Consider the following 15,185-nt stretch of genomic DNA (forward strand, 5'->3'; position numbering starts at 1 on the left):
GGGACTGAGGCCATAGCTCAGTGGTAGGGTGGATCAAGGCCCTAGGTTCAATCCCTTGGCACTGCAAAAACAAACATCTTACAAACAAACAGACAAGAAAAACTTTGCCATATATTAGGCACTAAGAATTTTAGTTGGACTAGTTTAATTCTCACAATAATCTTATGGAGTAGACATTGTTATTTATTAATTTATTTTTTTGGTACCAGGGATTAGACCCAGGAGTGCTTAACACTGGGCCACATCCCCAGTCCTTTTTTATATTGTATTAGAGACAGGGTCTCACTAAGTTGCTTGGGGCCTTGCTAAGTTGCTGAGGCTGGGTTTGAACTTGAAATCCTCCTGCCTCAGCCTCCTGAATCACTGGGATTATAGGTGTCTGTCACTGCACCTGGCTGACATTGTTATTTTTCTCATTGCATCAAGGAAGAAACTGGGACTCCTTGTGTTTAATTAACTTGAGCTAGAGTTAGCAAGTGATATAACTGGTTCTTGAATCTGGATTACTTGATTCCAGAACACATGCCCTAGAAACCTTCACTCCTATTTACTGAGTATCTGTTTTGTGCTGAGCACTGTACTTTATATATGGGACAGGATGGATAAGGTGCTCTCATTTTTCTTTCATCTTTTGTGCTTTCTTGTTCTGCCTGTTGCTTTCTTCAAAGGGACAGTTTTGTTTGTCTCTGTCCTTTTTTTCGTCTTTCGGAGCTGGATCCAACTCAGTGCCTCACCAATGCTAAGCAAGCCCTCTACTACTGAGCTACACTCCTGGTCTTTCATTTTGCTTTTTAAAATAATTTCACAAAGTTATGATCTGACTTTTTTTTTTTTTTTTTTAATGGAGAGCAAGTTTTATATTGTATTAGAGACAGGGTCTCGCGAAGTTGCTTAGGGGCTGGATATAACTCAGTGGTAGGGCACTTGCCAACCATGCTCAAGGACCTGGGTTCCAGCCCCAGTCCCAGCCCCCGGGGTGGGGGGGGCGGGGGAATGGAGAAAATCAGGTGAGTGGCATCGGCCTATAATCCCAGTGGCTCAGGAGGCTGAGGTAGGAGGATGGCAACTTCAAAGCCAGCCTTAGCAATTTAGCGAGGCCCTAAACTACTTAGTGAGGCCCTACCTCAAAATAAATCATAAAACGAACTGGGGATGTGGCTTAGGGATTAAGTGCCCCTGGGTTCAATCTCTGGTACCAAAAAAAAAAAAAAAAGTCATCTACATGCCCAGAAAAGAGTCCTCATCAGAAACCAACTTTGCTGGCCCCTCACTCATGAACTTCCAGCCCCAGAACTGTGAGAAAATGAACATCTGTTAAGTTAGCTACACGTCTGTAGTATTTTGTTATGGCAACCCCAGTCAACTAATACAGGCAAATACCCCAGGATGAGTGTGCATTTAATTTTATAAGAAACTGCCAGGGTAATTCTGTCTGGGATGGGGACAAGTCTCAGTGGTAGAGCACTTGCTTAGCATGCGTGAGTCCCAAGGTTAGATGCCCAGCACCACAAGACAAAAAGAACAGCGATAATGGAAAACCTGCCAGTCTCTTTTCCCCGAATGGCTGTCCTCTTATATTTCCACCAGTGACATGAAAGGAAGTTCCAGTTGCGCCACAATCTTATTAATACACGTCATGTCAGCATTTTTTCCAGGCAGTTTTTGTGTTTTTAATGTTGTGTGTGTGTGTGTGTGTGTATTGAAGGTAGTGGTTAAAAAAATTGACACATCTTAAATTTAATTACAAAGGCCAGAGAGTAAGGTGGGTGGGGAGAGGAGAATAAGGGAAGTTACTCAGTTAACATCTGCTGTGGCCAAACCAGCAAAAAGACTGTTTACCTGAAAACTTTGATTTAAATCCCATCACACTCAAACACCAGGGCCGCTGTATTCTGTTCATACATAAACTCTCTGGGCTGGTAACCTCCACCAGTTCAGAGGCACCGATTGCTATTTATTTATTTATTTGCATATTTATTTACTTATTTATTTATTTACATATTTATTTATTTATTTATTTATTGTGGTACCAGGGATTGAACTATTGCTGAGCCACCCTCCCCACCCCCGCCCCGTACTTTTTATTTATTTTGAGAGTGGGTCTCACTAAGTTGCTTAGGACCTTCCCAAGCTGCTGAGGCTGGCTTTGAACTTGTGATCCTCCTGCCTCAGTCTCCAGAGCTGCACCACTGTGCCCAGCTACCGATTACTTCTTATGGACCACTCTTCTACCCTTGCTGAGGCCTCATGCCTGGGCCATTAATTCAGGAACCAGAGAGGTGATGGGGATGGAGAAAAGACAAATGGGTACACATATGTAGACAAAACTGGGTTCAGGTGGTTCAGCCAACCCCTGATGGGGAAAGACTGACACCAGAGCTAGCGCAGCACGTTTATTATATGTTTTGTCATCAAAAGGTTATTTGTGGGAAAGTTTTTAGCAAAGCAGCAGTCTGAAGGACCCAGTGAAACTTGAGACATGGTGGTCATCTTGTTACGCCCAGAATTCTTTACCCTTGGGAGTTGGCCTCTGAATCCAAGGTTCTGAATGTTAGAGCCTTGGCTTTGCACCTAGCCACCCCTGGCTGGCGTTACCATAGCACCTGGGGCATCATGACCTGCACTTTTGCATAGTCAGCTCCCGGTGCAAATGCAGCTATAAGGGAATCAGAGACCAGGTTCGAGTCACGCTCTCTATATATCCTAAAGCATTCCCTACATTATGTAATCCCATTCCTTTTATCCATAGCCAATGTAGGTTCATTGTGAACAATTTATGCCTTCCTTTCCCAAATTTTTGTTATAAACTGGGCATAGTGGTGCACACTTGTAATCCTAGCCACTGGGAGGCTGAGCTAGGAGGATCTAAAGTTTGAGGTCAGCCTCAGCAACTTAGGGAAACCCTGTCTCAAAAAAATAAATAAGTAAAAAGGACTCCGGATATAGCTCAGTGGGAAAGTGGCTGGGTTAAATCCTCAGTACAAAAGGAAAAAAAAAAAAATTAGGGTAAGAGGAAAATCAACTATATACTACCTATGTAACACATTGAATTCAGATTTACTTCATATTGAAGTTTGTTGGTTGGGATGCGATTCTAGCTTTGTGTTCATATTTGAGTGATTACAAGTAGAGAATGAATTTCTAATAATGTTAAAGTGTTAACATTATTAACACTTTAGATAGAAAAAGGGTTTTTGAACTTTTTTCTCCTCCGATATTCTAAAAATGAAACTTTACAATATTTAATCATCCTAGTTTATTATTTTTTTAAATTTTAAAATTTGTACAGACTGCATTTTGATTCATTGTATATCATTTCATTTCTGTGGTTGTACACAATGTAGATTCATACCATTCATGTAATCATATATGTTCATAGGGTAATAATGTCTGTCTCATTCCACCATTTTTCATACCCCCCTCATTTCCCTCTATGTAATCTAAAGTTCCTCCATTCTTCTCTCACCACCACCCCCATTATATATCATCATCCACTTATCAGAGAAAACATTTAGCCTTTGGCTTTTTGGGATTGGATTATTTCACTGAGCATGATATTCTCCAGTTCCATCCATTTATCTGCAAATGCCATAATATATTATTCCTTATGACTGAATAATATTCTATTGTGTATATATACCACAGTTTCTTTATCCATTCATCTGTCGAAGGGCATCTAGGTTGGTTTTACAATCTAGCTATTGTGAATTGAGCTGCTATAAACATTGATGCGGCTGCATTACTGTACTATGCTAATTTTAAGTTCCTTGGGTATAAACTGAGGCGTGAGATAACTGGGTCAAAAGGTGGGTCCATTCACAGAAGAATAATCGCCCACGTATGTGTGTTTGGAGGTCCTGTTTTTCTTTTAAATGGTTTCCTGGTCAGACAAAAGATTCCTCATAGTTTCTATATTTGTGGTTGATATTTTTGGATCCAAATAAAAAAAAATGGTGAGGCATATTCAATTTAATTCTACATTGGGAATAAAAACATTATTGAAGTCAAACTTATTTTTCATATATTGTTTCTACTACTTTGTAAATTAAAATTGCTCAATTGAAAAACAAGCTGGGTGCGGAGGCTCACACCTGTAATCCCAGTGACTTGGGAGGCTGAGGCAGGAAGATCGGGAGTTCAAAGCCAACTTCAGCAAAAGCAGGGTGCTAAGCAACTCAGTGAGACCCTGTCTCTAAATAAAATACAAAATAGGACTGAGGGTGTGGCTCAGTGGTTGAGTATCCAAGTTCAATCCCTAGTATTCCCTGCCCCCCCCCAAAAAAAATCAAACTTTAGTTATAAAAAATGCTCTCAGTTCTGTTCTGGTGGACATTCTTCCAACTGCAATCTAACCTTGCTACTACTGGTAGTTTGCAGAAGCTTATCCCAGGACCTGGTTCTTTTTCTGAGTAAACCGTTTTATTTCTGAGATCGCTCAGACATAAGAGTTTGGGTTTAATATGGTTTCATCTAAGGAATCAGAAAGCTGGAAGCGTTTTGAATGTGTTCCCTCCATCTTCGGACTGGCCCGACTCCATGTCTTGTCTAGTGTGCTCTGGTCCTCGTTCTTTTCCAAGGACAGTGTCTCCTGAGCCAAGCCAGCTGGTGGATCTGGCAAATAATAGTCTTCATCAGTGGCAAATCCATTTCTAGAAGTTGAGGAAGACGTTCGATGTGGCCCACGATGCTGGCCCTTTTCCTGATTTAAACTTCTGCTGTCACTGTCTTGAAATCCTGAAGAGTTTTTGAACATTCAAAGATTGGACCCCACATTCTTTGGCCCCATAGATTATAGAACCAGTCCTGCATGCGGTGAGGCCAGGAACAAGCCAAGGTCTCTGACCCTGTTCACTTGGCAAAGTACCCTGCATCTGTTCCTGCTGAGCATGTCTCTGAACAGATCCTAGCCCATTCCGAGGGCGCTCACCTGGCCGCCGGAGCTCCTGCTGCCCGTCTCTTGGGTTCACTTGGATTCAGCATAATTAACTTGGAGCCTTCACCTGAGGATTGTTGGCCTTGTAAGCTCAATTTCCAAATGAGGGTTTGCCTTTAAGTAGAGCCTCTGAACGGGAGGTAAGGGGAGTCTCCCTCTTCTACTTTGTCACCCCCATTTGGCATTTATATGGCAGATAGAAACAGATAACATCATCAGGTCTTCCTAACCGTCACTGTCACTCTGCCAAGCCCAGTTGGCAAGAAGTTTGTTTGTTTGTTTGTTTTTTTCTTGGTACTGGGAATTGAACCCAGGGGTGCTTAACCACTGAACCACATCCCCAGTCCTCTTCCTATTTTTTATTTTGAAACCAGGTCTCGCTGAGTAGCTTAGGGCCTCATTAAATTGCTAAGACTGGCTTTGAACTCATGATCCTCCTGCCTCAGCCTTCTGAGCTGCTGGGATTACAGGCATGCTTTTTTTTTTTTTTTTTTTTTTTTTTTTTAAGATGATTTATAGCCAGGTCCTCCTATAATCTCAACTGCTTGGGAGCTGAGGCAGGAGGATTGCAAGTTTGGAGTCAGCCAGGGTAATTTGATGAAATTTTGTCTCAAAATAAAACAAAAAGAACTAGGGTGTAGCTCATTGGTAAAGTGTTTACCTAGCATGCACGAGGCCCTAGTCCTCAATCCCGAGGACTGGAGGGATAAAAAAAGAGAGAGAGAAGAAGAAGGAAGAGAATTATAGGTGAGTTTACCCATATTCTTGGAGATCACTGAATGCCCAGGCCCAGGGAGGAGGAATGATTTAACTGGAGGCAGAGGCAGAAGGGAGCTTGAGATCACAGGCTTTGGAGGCAGAAGGTCTTAGGTTTCTATCCCGAGCTGGCTGCTTACCGGGTTCATGACCTCAAACTTGGAGCAACTAAACTAACCACTCTATTCTGTGATTTCAATTCTAAAGAGGGATTAGTTACACTTCCTCATAGAACTGTGTGATTGTGAGGAGTAACCAAGAGGGTTTGTGTAAGGACCGAGGCTGTCAAGTACCTCCCCTCTGTAAGTGAATGGGAGTTGATGTCACCTGACTGCTGTGTGCAAACAGGGGAGTCAGGAAAGAATCATTGTAAAACTTGTGCTTCTGTGAAAGTCACTTCACAGCCTGCCTGATCCTCCTCCTAACTTCCTAGGAACTGGGTCAGGATTACCAGGCTTCTGTTAGAGTTAGGAAAAGGAAACCTAGGTGATCAGAAAATAAAACAAGGGTAGTATAGAGATCACAGGAATTCCTAATGTCAGATCCATAGCACACTAGACTCAATATTTGTGGGGCTGAACATGGTGGTGCACACCTGTAATCCCAGTGACTCAAGAGGCTGAGATAGGAGGATGGCAAGTTCAAGGCCAGCCTCAGGAATTTTACAAGACTCTAAGCAACTTAGAATTTGCCTCAAAATAAAAAAGTAAGGAAAAAAAGGGGAAGCAGGCGGGCTGGGGATGTCTCTTAGTGGTAGAGAGCTCCTGAATTAAATTCCCAATACAAAAAAAAAAAAAAGTTTTCAGGACTGGGGGTGTAGCTCAGTGGTAGAGTGCCTGCCTAGCATGTAGGAAGCCCAGCAACACACACACACACACACACACACACACACACACACATTTGCATCAGAGATGACTCAAAATCTTTACCCATGTGTCTCAGATCCAAAGCACAACTGTAACAAGGACTTAGGGGCTGGTGTTGCTAAAAGCACGGACCCTTCACTTGGGCCAGCAGGTGTCCACTGGGTAACTCAAAGCAGGATAAACCTTGGCATCTGTGCCTTCATTTTGCATCTGTTTCCTTTGCTACCTTAAGCCTTGGGCAAAGCTGGTAATCCTCTCCCTTCAAGGCTAAAAGCACCCGGATAAGAGTAAGATGTTTTGAGATTCACAGGGACATCATAATCAACAGATTGTCAACTGACAGCTTTTACAACATCCTGTTCCAGATCACTGGAGCAGCATCTCAAAGTCTCTAGCCATTGCCCTAAACCTGAAGGAACTAACGCCAACTTGCCTTTCTAACTTGTTCTTCCTCTGAGTCATTCTCTCCTATAGTCACCTGATGGATAAATATATTGTGACAAGAGTCAAAATTACCACCCCCCCTAACCAGGCAGCAGCAGGTTTCTTACTGTGGGCAAGGCCCCACTTGACCCATCCTGAGATAATGGTCAACCAGACCACTGCTTGACCAGGACTGCTTGACTCTGCATACTGGTTGCACCCCCTCCCCCCCAGTTTTGTTTCTTCCCCTATTTAAACCTGAAGCTCATATCAGTACCCCCGGGGACAGGGCCAGTGTCACTAGTCTCGTCTTCCCAGTATGGCTTATGCTATTAAATTCCTTTCCTACTTCACCATTACTTTTGTCATTTGATTTTCTTCTGGGGTAAGGGTTGGGACCTTCCTGAAGTCAGGTTCCTGAATCTATGACTCTGGCAACACAGTGACAACCTACCCAGCTGATAATACATGTCACCGGGTTTGAAGATGGCCTGATGGAGTCTCTAAAATAAGATTAAGCCTGGCATGGTGTCCCATCCTGTAATCCCAGCTACTCAAGAGCCTAAGGCAGGAGACAAGTTTGAGGCCATCCTGAGCAATTGTGTGTGTGTGTGTGTGTGTGTGTGTGATCCAACCCAGGGCCTAGTGCACAGTAGGCAAGCACTCTACCCCTGGGTTACAGTCACAGTGCCAGGGTGAGGTACAACACTTGCCTAGCATGTACTAGGCCCAGGTCAGCCTGGACAACTCAGCGAGACCCTGTCTTAAAATTAAAAATAAAAAGGGCTGGAGCTGGATGCAGTGGTGCAGGTTTGTAATCCCAGAGACTTGGGAGGCTGAGGCAGGAGGATTTCCAGTTCTCTACCAGTCTCACCCAACAACCTAGTGAGACCCTGTCTCAAAATGAAAAATAAAAAGAACAGCGGATGTTGCCCAATGGTTAAATGCACTTGATTTCAATTCCTAGTACCAAATAAGACAAAACAAAGGACAATAAAACAAGGACAACAAAAAACCCAAATCCCCAAATTTACCTGTCAGGGTTGTAAACAAACTGATTACTGTGCCCTGTATTTGGCACAGTACCACCCAGTGTCTGTTCTTCTTTTAATTACCTGTATGTCTGGGTAACCCCGGGAGCCCGCTGTCTTTGAATTCACTATTTTTCAACACTGGGCGGAGCTGGCTTCTAGGGTGAGGCTGTCCTGCAAGTGGGGGTAGGGTCTGTGAGTCCCAGACCTGGATGTGACCCTGGGACAAGAAGGGAGGCCAGGGCTCGTTGCGTGGTAACAGGGCATCGCGTGTGAAGGCCGGCTGTGTTTACAGGTAACTAGGTGGTGGTGGTGGGTGGGGGGATCGGGAAAGAAGTTAAAGGTTCAACAAAAGGGAATTCCTCCGGTGGACTGAATGGGGCACACCGCCTGGAATTAGCCGGGTTCTCTGGAAGTGCAATCCTCCACGCCCTACCCCACTCCGCAGGGGGCTCCTTGTGCACAGGGGGCCTCTCCTCGTCGCCGTAGAAACCGAGCCCGCTCACTCTCCAGCCGAGCTCCGAGGGTTATTTAACTCTGACTCCGGACGCTCTGCGCAAGTACCTGCCTCCTCTCTGAAAGTCCAAGGGCACTGGCCCGCAGCGTCCCCCTGAGATGGGGTGCCACTCCAGCAAGGGCACCGAGGTGGCGCCTGAGCCCCAGAAGCCTGGAGAACAGTCCGAGGGTGAAGAACCGAGGCTGGAGCCTGGCTCGGGGGCAGCGGATGCCAAGGACGCCTCCCTGAAGGAGGAACACCCCGAGCTGAAGAGCTGAGCTGCTTTACTCCAGAGTCGGACCCTGGCCTCGTTTCTGGAACCGCCTTTGGCCTCTGAAACAGGAGACAATCCCCATTCTGAGAAGCTGTGCGTAGAGGGAGGAGAGAGAGGTCCCCTTCTTTGGGATTCAGGCCTCAGAATAACCCCTAAGTCCCCCATGCATGATGTGGAGGGTGACGATCCAAGGAACCTATTCACCCAACTTCCCGCAGAGGACAAAAGGAGTCTTCTGCTTCAGGGGACTTTTCTACAGCTTCTGGAAATGAACAGGCCTGGATGCAGACTCTTGGGTCCGGTGACTATCTGCCGGTTGGGCTCTGCCTGCCCAGTGACCCCCACCTGGTGCACTCTCTGGAACCCTGGAGACTCTGTGGTCATAACATTGATTGCGGTGTGTGGGTCTCAGCTTGGCTCTTTCTCTCTCTCCTTTTTTTCAAAGGCTGGCTCAACAGCCGACATTCGGAACTGGAAGGTTTTGCATTTGGCTCACTCTACAATGTTTGCATAAATAATTTAATATTTAACTTGCAGTATTGTTAATGAATTGTGAGAATGACCGGGATCAAATGGGGATCCCTTAAATGGAAGGCACAAAGCTTTGGTCATTCAGGAAGTGGCCCTCTGAGTGCTGGTGGGAAGGAGGAGGGATTCACGTTTTTGGTTATTAATCCCCAGAAAATGTCCGTCTGCTAATATTCACATGTCTCCTACCAAGTCTGTCAAGTTGAACCCTCTAGCATCTGAGCTATCTGCATCAAGCCTTCAAAAATATTTCACTGTTTACTAACATGTCTGTCAACCTCTCTTTTTTTCTCTCCTTGCATGTGTTTTGGTTTTAATGCAAATGCAAAAGCATTTTCATTTGAAATCAAATAGACATGTTTGCAAATAAATGACGGCACCACACATTTGAAGGACAGGATTGGGGAGCTGAGATTGGAGGATTGGCAGGCAGGGAGGGTGGGTGCAATTCTGTGGAACTGGAGCGAGAGCAGGAGGAAGCCTTCCTCTCACCAGGCATCCCACTGAAGACCCTTCAGAGATGGTTTGATGCACCCACAAACACCAACCTGTTTTATAGGTGCGGATAGTAAGTGACTTGCCTGAATATGACCAGCCATGATTAGCAGAGACCAGATTTGAACCCCAGAAAGTAGCTTCTGAACTCATGCAGAGTCTTGCTTAAAGAAGAGGTTCTTGCTGAATGGGGTGGTATCTGTAACTCCAGTTACACCAGGTCCTGAAGCAGGAAGGTCACAAGTTTGAGGTCAACCTCAGCAATTTCAGTAGACCCCGTTTCAAAATAAAATAAAAAGCACTGGAATTATACCTCAGTGGTAGAGCACCCCTGGGTGCAATCCAAAACAGAGGAGGGTCTTTCTGGTGAATAAACTGAAATTCAAGTTTTTTGACCATCTATGCTGTAAAGCAGGAAATGTTTCTCTTTATTCATTTGGATCTAACTGCTGCCTGAGGAGCAGCAGATCTCTGGTCAACTTGGAGTCACCCTACTGCAGGTTGGCTGAAGCATTCAGGGTCTTTTAATTTTACTCTGATGAGTAGGAGGAAGGGGAAGAGGAAGAGGGAGGAAGATGAGAAAGAGTGAAGGAGATGGAGGAGGGAGGGAAAGGACAGGAAGAAAGGAGGGGAAGAATTGGCATGGTGGTACAAGTCTGTAATCTCAGTGATTCTGGAGGCTGAGGCAGGAGGATCACAAGTTCGAGGCCAACCTCAGCAACTTAGTGAAACTGTGACTCGAAATAAAAAGTAAAAGGTCTGGGGATGGTGCTCAGTGGTAAAGCACCCCTGGGTTCAATCTTCAGTAACCCTCCCAGGAGGGAAAGAAACAGAGGGAAGAGGTTGAAAGTAGGAGAGGGAAAAGAGAGAAAGGGAGGGAAGGAGAGATGGAGGAAAAAGTCTATAATATACTGGAAGGGATCCTTCTTTGCCATAAAAACCTGGCAAACGGAATAGGACTCTGAGCATAATGTGACTGTGGTAAAGATGAAGGAAAAAAGGAAGAAGGGACAAGAAGACAAATAATTTTGCCTAAAAATTAACTACAAAAGATTCCTTCTGCTTCGGCAGAGCCTGAAAGCCTTGGCTGGCCCCAGCCCAGCTCTGTCCCTGGGGGTGCTGGGCTCGGCTTGTGGCTGGGGATCCGGAAGTCCAGCGACTCCTCCTACAGCATTCTGGGTTCAGGCCAAGCTTTGGGAACTGCTTTCATTCCCCCACCCAGACACTTCTGTTTTCCTCTTTCCTTCCTCCTAATGGAAATTCACCCTGTAAAGCAGGGACGCTCAGGACTCAGGAGGAGGGAGGCTCTGAGGCCCGGCAGGACCCACCTCAGAAGCCGAGCTCACTCAGCTGCTTACCTGATCAAAGGAAGGCGTTTCTAGGTCTTAGAAGTTCAGAAACCTGGGTGGTTTGTCTTGCTTCCTCTTGTGATGGAGCAAGATGCTCCTTCAGTTAAGTTCAAGGTCTCCGAGGGCTTTTAAGAACAAGATTCCTCACCAACCTCCAGCTGTGGCAGGCATGCCGTCATTTCTTCTTAAGAACATTCTAGTAGTTGTTCCACTGGGGCCTGGTATCACTCATCTCTCTTTCTGAGGCTTAGGAATGTACCAAGTGCCAGGTGAAAGTGGTCACGATTATGCCCACTTTAATATGGCTTTAAGCTCTGGCAAGAGGTCTGCACAGATGACTACGACTTGAAAGTCCTAGCTCTAGGACACCTCCCAGACTGCTGGAAGAGAAGATTTGTTGCCCGTTAACTTATGGCTCCATCTATCCTTTTTTTTTTTTTTTTTTGGTGGTGCTGGGAATTGAACCCATGGCCTTGTGCTTGCCTTGCAAGCACTTTATCGACTGAGCTGTCTTCCCAGCCCCCCATCTATCCTTCTGTTTGTCCCCACCCTTACATCTCCCCATCCATGTACCCATTTATTTATACATTCAGCTTTCGCCCTGAATTTTTCAGTTAAACGAAGCAACAAATTATCCCTTTGATTTTTATTTTTTTGGTACCAGGGATTGAATCTAGGCTCACTTCACCACTGAGCTACATCCCCAGCCCTTTTTGTTTTTTATTTTGAGAGAGTCTTGCTTAGTCCTTAGGGCCTTGCTAAGTTGCTGAGGCTGGCCTCAAATTTGCAATCCTCCTGCCTCAGCCTCCCAAGTTGCTGGTATTACAGGTATGTACCACCATGCCCTGTTTAAAATTTTCTCTTTTGGGGGCTGGGGAGATAGCTCAGTCAGTAGAGTGCTTGCTTTGTAAGCACAAGGCCCTGGGTTAGATCCCCAGCACACCCCCCCCCCCAATTTCTTTTCTCTTTTTTAAATTAGTTTGGTCATTCAATAAATATTAAGGTTCTACTCTTCTCTATCACTCACTCACTTATTCATTGATTTATCTATTAGTAAAGCAATTATTGGGTGGTTACCTTATGCCAAACTTCTTAGTGTTAACAAAATGTGAAATTACAGGAACAGAGTGGTTCAGAGAGCTCTTAATAATCTAGGGGATACCCACATTCAGCCTTCAAGAGTAAGTAGGAATTAGCCAGGAAGAGAGGATGGGTATTTCATTTTTATTTTTTATGGTGTTGGGATATAACTTAGTGATAAAGTACTTACCTAGCATGCATGAGGCCCTGGGTTTGACCACTGAGCTCCTGCGGATGGGTATTTCAGAAGAGGAGCATATGACCCAAGGTTGGATTCAGGAAGCTGCCTGGAGGCTGAGATAGGAAGATCACTTGAATCCAGGTGTTCGAGGTCAGCCTGGGCAAGGTAGTGAGACCCCATCTCTAAAAAACAAAAACAAAGTTGGGTGTGGTGCACATGCCTGTCATTCCAGCGACTCGGAGGCTGAAGCAGGAGGATTACAAGTTCGAGGTCAGCCTCAGCAATTTAGCGAGATCCTAAGCAATTTAGAAAGACCCTGTCCCCAAATAAAAATAAAAAGGACTGGGAATGTGGCTCATTGGTAAAGCACTCCTGGATTAAATCCTCAGTACCAAAAAATAAAAAAGGAAACAAACAAAAATAAACTGCGTGGAGCCCAAGCATGATGTGTAGTGTTGTAGGAGCCCGGAGTACACATCACAGATGACAGGGAGGTGAGGCCAGACAAGGAAAAAAGATCTAATCCTGAAGAGTCTTGTGTTTTATGCCCAGAGGCTGAGAGCTCACAGTATTGGTGAAGGGGAGTTCACTGAGGGGTCTCAGGCAGAGGAAGGATGGCTGAACATCAATTGCTTTTGACTGCTTTGTATTCTGTCTTCTGGTGATGTTAAGGAGTAGCTAGCAATGAGCAGTGAAATGCATGGTAAGGTCCCAAGAGTTCTTTAAATTCCTTTAGGGTCTTCTTTAAACTACTTCCAAAGTAGTCGAGAAAGCCAAGGGTGGTAGTTAATTTGTAGAAAGTAAACAGAAGCAAGGGAGCTAGTTGGAAATCACATCAAGAGAAAAGAATTAATGGGACTAACTCCTGACAGAGTTCACTGAGGTGGATGTGAAGTTAGGAATTATGGCTAGAAGTGTCTCCAATTGTCTGGGAAGGAAGATTCCTTTAGTAGTGAAGGGGCACTAAGGCAACTTCTGATCAGTTACTGACCCCAGTGTCCACATTAACATGGGATTGGCTTGTAGATGAAGTCCCCCTAAATAGGATGGCTACCATGAAAGCTCCGGAGAAGACCAAATAAGGTCAAAAACTCCACCACCCCAAGTAAAGGAAGAATTGAACACCTGACTGACAGAGTACAGAAGGTGGTCCTCAGTTCTCCTGGTAAACATCAAACAGTAATAAGTTTGGAGATAGCAGGCTGGAGTTGGAACTTGGTGGTTGATCGCTTGCCTAGCACATGTGAGGCACTGGTTCCAACCTTAGCACCACATAAAAATAAATAAAATAAAGGTATTGTGTACAGCTACAACTGAAAACAAAAAAAAAGGTGAAAAACAAACAAGACAAAAATTTGGAGGCAATGTTGTCTACTTTTTTGTTCTCTGCTCAGAGATGGTCCGGCCCACTCTCTCTCTTGATGTCGGACTTCAAGTTTTCTTTCATGGGAACACAAGAACTGAGGTTTGGAGTTTCAGCTCCCTGCGTTCCTGTGACAGTAAGAACTCCTGCCTTGGTCTGGGGTTTCGGCTCAGTGGTAGAGCACTTGCCTAGCATGTGTGAGGCACTGGGTTCAATCCTTAGCACCACATAAAAGCAAATAAAATAAAGGTATTGTCCCCATCTTAAAAAAAAAAAAAAAAGAACTCCTGCCTTTTGCTTTTTCCCCTGGGGGAAAAACTTTCAATTTACATGATTGGGTGGGGCTGATCCCATTCTCCGATTCCAGGCTGAGCATTATCTACGACTGGTCCAAGTGATTGATTCAAGGTCAGGCACATGATCTAAGCTAGTCCAATGAGAGTCTGCCCTGAACATTTTATAAAAGAAATTAGGAAATTAATTTTAAATAAGGTTTTTAAATAAACCTTAATTTGAGATTAATAAAATGGACCAGTTTGAGCCTGGAACCTCTTGGAGGCAATTTTCCTACCACTAGGGAAGGCTTTATTTTTTATTTTTATTCATTTTTTTAGTATCAGGGATTGAACCCAGGGGCACTTAACCACTGAACCACATCCCTAGACCTTTTATTATTTTATTTAGAGACAGGGTCTCACTAAGTTATTTAGGGCCTTGCTAAGTTGCTGAGACTGGCTTTGAACTGGTGATCCTCTTGTCTCATTCTCCTCAGTTGCTGGGATTACAGGCATGTGCCACTGTGTCTGGTGAAAATAGACTTTAAACCATGGGACTTCCTGGCCTCCATTATTAGGTAACCCATTGCTCCAATAAACCCCTTGGTATATATCTCTAGATATCCTATTTGAAGGATATGGAAATGATAACCCCCCAAAACAGTGACCTGGGAAGAGGGATGGAGGAAGAAGGCAACACATTGATAACATTGATCCTTTCCCAATACATCTTTTACCAGTGACAGGACAATCCCTGGGAAGGAAGCAAACATCACCCAGTGACAAGACAATCCTGGGAAGGAGATATATCCACCAAGCCTAAAAATGACAGTCTCTGGGAAGGAGCCAAAACATCGATCCTTCCCCAAATAAATCCTTTCCCTTTTTCCAGTACAACAGACCCTGGAGGGAAAGAGATAAGCACTGAACGCTGAGCTCCAGACCCTCCATTCTTGCCCAGTAAAAACAGATTTCAAATTCTTACAACCTGTTTCCTGAGTGCTCAAGCTGACATGTTCTAGTAAGGTCTTCAGTGATTAAGTCATGGATCAGTGCAACCTACATAAGCACAGATCCTGCCTATAACTGGGGGCCATTTTTCTACCTACAAAGTAGCCCCTCCAGTGCCTGATTG

This window comes from Sciurus carolinensis, chromosome 16, assembly GCF_902686445.1.
Source record: "Sciurus carolinensis chromosome 16, mSciCar1.2, whole genome shotgun sequence".
In the NCBI taxonomy this organism is placed as follows: domain Eukaryota; kingdom Metazoa; phylum Chordata; class Mammalia; order Rodentia; family Sciuridae; genus Sciurus; species Sciurus carolinensis.